Raw genomic sequence first — 9,796 nt, 5'->3', positions numbered from 1 at the left:
TCGTGTCGTCCTCAAAAGGTTTGATGGCTCCTTCAATCATCTACAACGATGTTGTCCAAGGAGAAGTCTTCCTTCCCGGACAGATCTTCGTTCTCGGCGGCTTCGTACTGCGGGTCAACTCGCTTGGCTATCTGGAGCAGATCGAAAGCTACGCCCCTGGCCACCAGGTCAGATTTGGAAACTTGAACTACGTCGCAGATATCCGTGGAGACTTGATCTTCGACGGATTCGAGACCACGACAACCGCTCCCTGCCACCACGATGAACATGACCTAAATCTGTCATCGGTCCACACGCAGGAGATAGTACCTGTAGCTGCTCCAGCCATAAATCCGGAGCAGATCGCCCCATCCAAAGACGGGAAGCTCAACCCCACCGCGGAAGCCGCGGTCTCAGCGGCATTGGAGCCGCACACAGACTTAACTTCAAGTGACATCTATGTCACTGGAACTACGGACCCGTCTCAGGCTGCAGGTTCCGAACTATGCGCGTCCGTGCTATCGAGCTCGATCGGTTATCGATCACCGAATTCAGTGCCGCAGACATCTTCCCGCATTCGCCTCTGGGCCACGTGCTAAACTCGTTAAGATCACTATCCCTAGCGGGGGCTCACAACCGAACTGTATCCGGTTTGAACTGGAGATTGATAACGGAGAATTTTGCTTCCCACCCACCGCCCACTTCATACACACTGTCGAAGACTTAACCAACACGCTCGACTACGGCTCCGAAGACATCGACGGTATGGACGATGATGCCAATGAGGAACCGGGCCAAGACCCGCCGTTTACCGAACTCTGGACAACCACCTCTTCCTACGACATATACATGGTGGATACAACTAAGAGAACTAACGACAACGAGAAAGCGGATCCAGTTGAGGACAAACCTTCGGTGATGCAACCAAAACGCCGGCGTCAGCGGCGTCGCTCTAAGTCGCGTCATGGAATAGACGGTGATACGGACACAGGAGAGGGCAACACTCCGGACGGTAGCAAAGACAGAGAAGATCCCGACGAACGAACGGCCGAACAGGATGATCGGGAAAACGGGCAACTTAGCCCTGACGAACATGCCATAAACAACGACTCGGAGGACAGCAATTATTTTCCACTCTCTGAGGATGGGGTGAGTCTCGGCAGCAAGGATTTTATCGTGCCTAAGGAACCTCAGGAGCAGGAGCGCTTTAAGCGCCGGCTAATAGCCACTGCAAGGAGCCTGAAAAAGAAGCAGTAGCAGCTTCAAGCTGACCAAGATCTGCTCAACGATAGATGGACTGATGTCCTAGCAGCCGAACAACACGACTTCAAGCGCCCAGTCAAAATTTACCCGAAGCGAAAATTGCTACCTCAGTTCGATAACGAGGCACCGGAGCCCATACCATCACCGCACAATGCGGCTAACAGACCACCACGCGGTCGGGACAAAGCGGCAACTCAAGCCGAACACCAGCCCACCCCTCCTCACCGTAAAGGCAGAGACAACACAGCTCGTGGTCACACAATGACCTTCGACAGGACCTGGACAATAGAGAAGGACATACCAGATCGATCTACAGATCGCGAGGACGTGCCCCGATATGTGACAACGACAATCTATTCGAACGTGACAAGCCTAGTCACACCCGGGCTGAAAACCGCAGGCGGACTCCATTGGAGCTACGTCGCAATGTGGCCCAACATAGAGGTGCCGCACACCCTCTTTGCTTCACAGACGAAGTAATGGAGCATGAATTCCCAGAAGGGTTTAAACCCATGAATATCGAATCATATGATGGAACAACTGATCCCGTGGTATGGATTGAGGATTTCCTTCTCCTTATCCACATGGCCCGCGGAGATGACCTTCATACCATCAAATACCTCCCGTTAAAACTCAAGGGTCCAGCTCGGCACTGGTTAAACAGTCTGCCCGAAGACTCTATTGGCAGCTGGGAGGATTTGGAAGACGCCTTCCGCGACAACTTCCAAGGTACATATGCCCGGCCACGAGACGCCGATGACTTAAGCCATATAGTTCAACAACCCGGAGAGTCAGCCAGGAAGCTCTGGACTAGGTTCTTAGTTAAAAAGAACCAAATCGTCGATTGTCCGAATGCGGAAGCCCTAGCAGCCTTCAAACACAGTATCTGGGACGAGTGGCTCGCCCGCCACATCAGTCAACAAAAGCCAAAATCCATGTCAGCCCTTACTACTCTGATGACCCGCTTTTTCGAGGGGAGAAGACAGTTGGCTCGCTCATAGAAGCAACAGCGCCAGCGATCCGGGCACTTCTGAAGTCCGAGACGGCAATGGAAAACCACGACGCAGCAAACACAAATGTCGCAATGATAATGAGAGAACGCGCGACACATCGGTCAATGCCGGATTCAGCGGCCCCAAACCCGGTTAACGGAAAAAGCCATTCAAGGCAAACAGAGATGAGCCATCCACCTTAGGCAATATATTGGATCGACCCTGTCAGATTCATGGCAATCCCGATAAGCCAGCCAATCACACCAACAGAAGTTGTTGGGTCTTCAAACAGGCCGGCAAGCTCAACACTGAACATAAGGGGAAAAGACCGCCCAGTGATAGTGATGACGAAGAGATTCACCAACCAAATACCAGGGGTCGGAAGCAATTCCCCCCCGAGGTAAAAATGGTGAACATGGTATACATGACACACGCCCCTACAGAGGAGCATGAGACATACTCCCTCCGGACTGAGGATCATACTACGTTCCCTCCAGCCGGAGTACAAGTCGGCCTTATTAAACCGCATAACTAGTCGGCCATAAAGTCGCCGGTTCCCATTCGGCAGCACCAACAAATTATGCGGCTGGCCTAGCAGTTCGGCCTCCGCCGTCCACCTCGTTCACCTGCGAAATCTATACCGCGCGTACATAACTATGCACTTAAAATACCATGGGCGTCGGCAGAGGCATAATACGGACGGACCTACAAGTACTTCTATAACCCCTCTCTTTTCAATTCTTTTCTGATGACTTTTTCTTTTTTTTTCATTATCCTTTTATCATAAGTGGCTCGTAGGCTGGTCATCTCCCCGACTCCATCGGAGTTCCGGTTTGTACATTCGTCCAAAAGTTACTCCCTTTAAGGAGCCCCTCCATTGAGGAAAGGCGGCGTAGACGTGCGACAGGAGGTCCAAAACAACTTTTTCGACTGTACTCTCTATTTTGCGAGCCTGTAAAGTGCCTTCTACCTCAGCCATCGACCCTTGGCATGTCAAATAGCTAGGGTCGTGGTGTTATTATATACAAAACAATGATTGGCATGTCACTCAAGTTCTAGCGAATATAATTTATATGATGTATTCACTTTTCTGTAAAAAACTATATTTTCCTCCTTGTGTTATTTCACACACCCCGCTAGGGGCTCGATATGGGAACAAATTAAATTGCCAATAAGTCCGAACAACTTTATAGCATACATCGGCGTCGCGAGTTTGGCCTTATATGCATCAGCTCCGAATCATGTCTTGGGTCAATAGTTGGGTTGCCCGGCTCCTGTGCTTGCTACCTTACGTTCCGCTCTATCGGCTAAGGTAGTAAAGGGAGAACTACTGCTATTGTGCCCTGGTTTACCCAGGCGAGCCCCTCAGTAGAGAAAGCCGAAAACTGACTGTCATGATGCGGCGAGAGCTGGTCAACCACTCGACGACTTATCGGAATCTTTCGTGATTCCCTTCGTATTACATGAAGGACCTTTCTTTTAGGTCATACATGTGAATGCACCACATTGGGATAACAGCGTACATACCAGGGTTTATATCATAGACCCACCATAAAACTCCTATGGCTAAGTGAAAGTATTAACGCCCTATAGTCTGGTTGCCTCGTTCACCGCATTGACACATCCATTCATGGACCAAGATGTTGGGTTAAGAGTGATCATATGCTTTTCTGAACACCCCCGTATTTTCTACGTGGGGGCTGAAGCCGGCGACTGGAAAACTTTCAGATTATGCAAACAACGGCCGCACAGGAGGAACCAAAAACTTTTAAACAAAAATCATAATATTATCATCATACTGTCTTTTACAAATTCAATACATTTCATTCAAATATCATATCTTTCGAGCACTGACCCTCTATCAAGTGGGCACCCTCTAAGACGTCCTCGAAATAGTGTTCGGGTGCGTGATGGTCCTTACCCTTGGGGGGACTCTCCGCGACAACGTCAGTGGCCTTCATCTTGGCCCAGTATGTTTTGACACGGGCAAAGGCCATCCGTGCACCTTCAATGCACGTTGAACGCTTAACGACATTGATACGCGGCACCACATCCACAAGCCTCTGCACCAAATCGAAGTAACTATTTGGAATGGGCTCCGTAGGCCACAGCTGGACTATGACGTCCTTCATGGCGGAACCAGATATCCGGTGGAGCTCAGCCCACTGGACCATCTATTCATTTAGTAACAACTGATGCTTTGGCGCGCCGAACTATGACCAAAAAAGCTTCTCCATGGCACACCCTTCATGCACTTGGTAAAATTGCGATGCATCGGAGGCACTCTTCGGAAGGTCTAAAAAGGGGTCCGGAGAACTCCACATTTGGTTAAGCGGAGAATACTTCGGATCGCCGAACTTCGTCTGCAATAAGAAAGGCTTACCAGCCGCTATCTCCCCGGCTTGCCGGATCTCTTCCCGAGCCGCTCTAGACTCAGATCGTGCTTCTTTCGCTTTTTGTAAGGCCTTGTTGAGATCGGCCATTTTGACCTTGTTATCCTTCTCAACGAATTCACACCGGACGGTGGTCTCCTCCAGCTTGCACGCCATGGTAGTAGTTCTTTCCTCACACTGGCGCCGAATAGCCTATTCGGTTTTAACTCTTCAGCCGCCTTATGGGCAGCCAGATACTCCTCCGGGTTTGTTCCTTGGCAAGGACAAGCTCAGCCCGAAGGGCCTCCATCGCAGCAGCACCATCTGTAGTTACACATGTCTCAGTATACAATTCCAGCTTCATGCTGATGTTATCATGCATAAATATACTGGCTGACCCAAAAACATACCTTGTGCCTTGTCAAGACGCTTGTTGATCAGCGTGATGTCGTCATCCGCCTCATCAATCTTTCGCTGTAGATATGCAACCTCCGCGGATCATGCAGTTGCAGGGGAAGTAATAGCTTGTGTTCAAGTAGTCATATTATTTCCTGGATAAATATTTTTGATCCTCTGATTGCTTCCCTTGGGAGCCTATCAGAGTCTCAGGGGCTACTATCTATACATAGGAGTATTTTGTGAATAAAACACAATTGAAAGCATTATAGCACAAACCTCGAAACCTCTTAGCAGGCTCGTGAAGGCTTCATTCAATCCGCTTTTCGCGGACAGAACCTTTTTAACCACCGTATCCATCAAGGTACGATGGTCTTCGGAGACGGCCCTTTTCTTACCATAGGGGGAATGAATGCTGGCTTCCCCTTTACTTTTTCCTTCGGGAGAAGGGATTTTCATCTCCCCGGACACGACGTCTAAAATATCTTCGGGGTGGAGGCCCTCTTTGGTCCCCCCACTCCCCGTCTTGTCCTCCTTGGCAAACATCTGGTATGGTGTCGGGGCCAGCATCCTTGTTAATACGGGATCTGCTGAGGCTTCAGGAAGGGGGGCCGAACACCTAATTAGTTCCGCTTTCTTTATCCAGCCCTGAAAGAAGATAGTTTGCTCGGTAACATATCACGATATACTTAACTACGAAGTGTGAAGGAAATATGCCCTCGAGGCAATAATAAAGTTATTATTTATTTCCTTATATCATGATAAATGTTTATTATTCATGCTAGAATTGTATTAACCGGAAACATGATACATGTGTCAATACATAGACAAACAGAGTGTCACTAGTATGCCTCTACTTGACTAGCTCGTTGATCAAAGATGGTTATGTTTCCTAGCCATAGACAAAGAGTTGTCATTTGATTAACGAGATCACATCATTAGGAGAATGATGTGATTGACTTGACCCATTCCATTAGCTTGGCACTTGATCTTTTAGTTTGTTTTTATTGCTTTCTTCATGACTTATGCATGTTCCTATGACTATGAGATTATGCAACTCCCATTTACCGGAGGAACACTTTGTGTGCTACCAAACGTCACAACGTAACTGGGTGATATAAAGGTGCTCTACAAGTGTCTCCAGAGGTACTTGTTGGGTTGGCGTATTTCGAGATTAGGATTTGTCACTCCGATTGTCGAAGAGGTATCTCTGGGCCCACTCGGTAATACACATCACTTAAGCCTTGCAAGCATTGTAACTAATGAGTTAGTTGTGGGATGATGTGTTATGGAACGAGTAAATAGACTTGCCGGTAACGAGATTGAACTAGGTATTGAGATACCGACGATCGAATCTCGGGCAAGTAACATACCGATGACAAAAGGAACAACGTATGTTGTTATGCGGTTTGACCGATAAAGATCTTCGTAGAATATGTAGGAGCCAATATGAGCATACAAGTTCCGCTATTGGTTATTGACCGGAGATGTGTCTCGGTCATGTCTACATAGTTCTCGAACCCGCAGGGTCCGCACGCTTAAAGTTCGATGATGGTTATATTATGAGTTTATGTGTTTTGATGTACCGAAGGAAGTTCGGAGTCCCAGATGTGATCACGGACATGACGGAGAGTCTTGAAATGGTCGAGACATAAAGATTGATATATTGGAAGCCTATATTTGGATATCGGGAATGTTCCGGGTGAAATCGGGATTTTACCGGAGTACCGGGGGTTACCAGAACCCCCCCCCCCCCCGGGAGGGTTTAATGGGCCAAGATGGGCCTTAGTGGAGAAGAGGAGGGGTGACCAGGGCACGCCGCACGCCGCCTCTCCCTCTAGTCCGAATTGGACAAGGAGGGGGGCGGCGCCCCCCTTCCTTCCTCTCTCCCTCCTCCTTCCCCCTTCTCCAACTCCAACTAGGAAAGGAGGGAGTCCTACTCCCGGTGGGAGTAGGACTCCTCCCTGGCGCGCCTCCTCCTGGCTGGCCGCCTCTCCCCCCTTGCTCCTTCATATACGGGGGCAGGGGGGCACCTCTAGAGACAACAATTGATCTCTTAGATCTCTTAGCCGTGTGCGGTGCCCCCCTCCACCATAGTCCACCTCGATAATATCATAGCGGTGCTTAGGCGAAGCCCTGCGTCGGTAGAACATCATCATCGTCACCACGCCGTCGTGCTGATGGAACTCTCCCTCAAAGCTCAGCTGGATCGGAGTTCGAGGGACGTCATCGAGCTGAACGTGTGCTGAACTCGGAGGTGTCGTACGTACGATACTTGATCGGTCGGATCGTGAAGACGTATGACTACATCAACCGCGTTGTGCAAACGCTTTCACTTTCGGACTACAAGGGTATGTGTACAACACTCTCCCCTCTCGTTGCTATGCATCACCATGATCCTATGTGTGCGTAGGAATTTTTTTGAAATTACTATGTTCCCCAACAGTGGTATGAGAGCCAGGTTTTATGCGTAGATGTTATATGCACGAGTATAACACAAGTGAGTTGTGGGCAATACAAGTCATACTGCTTACCAGCATGTCATACTTTGGTTTGGCGGTATTGTTGGATGAAGCGGCCCGGACCGACATTACGCGTACGCTTACGCGAGACTGGTTCTACCGACATGCTTTGCACACAGGTGGCTGGCGGGTGTCAGTTTCTCCAACTTTAGTTGAACCGAGTGTGGCTACGCCCAGTCCTTGAGAAGGTTAAAACAACCTAACTTGACGAACTATCGTTGTGGTTTTGATGCATAGGTAAGAACGGTTCTTGCTCAGCCCGTAGCAGCCACGTAAAACTTGCAACAACAAAGTAGATGACGTCTAACTTGTTTTTGCAGGGCATGTTGTGATGTGATATGGTCAAAGCATGATGCTATATTTTATTGTATGAGATGATCATGTTTTTGTAACCGAGTTATCGGCAACTGGTAGGAGCCATATGGTTGTCGCTTTATTATATGCAATGCAATCGCCCTGTAATGCTTTACTTTATCACTAAGCGGTAGCGATAGTCGTAGAAGCATACATTGGCGAGACGACAACGATGCTACGATGGAGATCAAAGTGCCGCGCCAGTGACAATGGTGATCATGACGGTGCTTCGGAGATGAAGATCACAAGCACAAGATGATGATGGCCATATCATATCACTTATATTGATTGCATGTGATGTTTATCTTGTATGCATCTTATCTTGCTTTGATTGACGGTAGCATTATAAGATGATCTCTCACTAAATTATCAAGGTATAAGTGTTCTCCCTGAGTATGCACCGTTGCGAAAGTTCTTCGTGCTGAGACACCACGTGATGATCGGGTGTGATAGGCTCTACGTTCAAATACAATGGGTGCAAAACAGTTGCACACGCGGAATACTCACGTTAAACTTGACGAGCCTAGCATATGTAGATATGGCCTCGGAACACTGAGACCGAAAGGTCGAGCGTGAATCATATAGTAGATATGATCAACATAGTGATGTTCACCATTGAAACTACTCCATCTCACGTGATGATCGGACATGGTTTGGTTGATTTGGATCACGTGATCACTTAGAGGATTAGAGATATGTCTATCTAAGTGGGAGTTCTTAAGTAATATGATTAATTGAATTTAAATTTATCATGAACTTAGTACCTGATAGTATTTTGCTTGTCTATGTTGATTGTAGATAGATGGCCCGTGTTGTCGTTTTGTTAAATTTTAATACGTTCCTTGAGAAAGCAAAGTTGAAAGATGATGGTAGCAATTACACGGACTGGGTCTGTAACTTGAGGATTATCCTCATTGCAGCACAGAAGAATTACGTCCTGGAAGAACCGCTGGGTGCCAGGCCTGCTGCAGATGCTGCTGATAACATTAAGAACGACTGGCAGAGTAAAGCTGATGACTACTCGATAGTTCAGTGTGCCATGCTTTACGGCTTAGAACCGGGACCTCAACGACGTTTTGAAGGTCATGGAGCATATGAGATGTTCCAGGAGTTGAAGTTAATATTTCAAGCAAATGCCCGGATTGAGAGATATGAAGTCTCCAATAAGTTCTATAGCTGCAAGATGGAGGAGAATAGTTCTGTCAGTGAACATATACTCAAAATGTCTGGGTATCATAATCACTTGACTCAACTAGGAGTTAATCTTCCTGTTGATAGTGTCATTGACAGAGTTCTTTAATCACTGCCACCAAGCTACAAAAGCTTCGTGATGAACTATAATATGCAAGGGATGACTAAGACAATTCCCGAGCTCTTCACGATGCTAAACGCTGTGGAGGTAGAAATCAAAAAGGAGTATCAAGTGTTGATGGTCAACAAGACCACTAGTTTCAAGAAAAAGGGTAAAGGGAAGAAGAAGGGGAACTTCAAGAAGAACGACAAACAAGTTGATGCTCAAGAGAAGAAACCCAAGTCTGGACCTAAGCCTAAAACTGAGTGCTTCTACTGCAAACAGACTGGTCACTGGAAGCGGAACTGCCCCAAGTATTTGGCGGATAAGAAGGATGGCAAGGTGAACCAAGGTATATGTGATATACATGTTATTGATGTGTACCTTACTAATGCTCGCAGTAGCACCTGGGTATTTGATACTGGTTCTGTTGCTAATATTTGCAACTCAAAACAGGGACTATGGATTAAGCGAAGATTGGCTAAGGACGAGGTGACGATGCGCGTGGGAAATGGTTCCAAAGTCGATGTGATCGCGGTCGGCATGCTACCTCTACATCTACCTTCGGGATTAGTTTTAGACCTGAATAATTGTTATTTGGTGCCAGCGTTGAGCATAAACATTATA

The sequence above is a fragment of the Triticum aestivum genome, chromosome 3A (genome assembly GCF_018294505.1).
Source record: "Triticum aestivum cultivar Chinese Spring chromosome 3A, IWGSC CS RefSeq v2.1, whole genome shotgun sequence".
Classification (NCBI taxonomy): Eukaryota; Viridiplantae; Streptophyta; class Magnoliopsida; order Poales; family Poaceae; genus Triticum; species Triticum aestivum.
The sequence above is the reverse complement of the archived record's forward strand: the minus strand, read 5'-3'. Positions refer to the sequence as shown.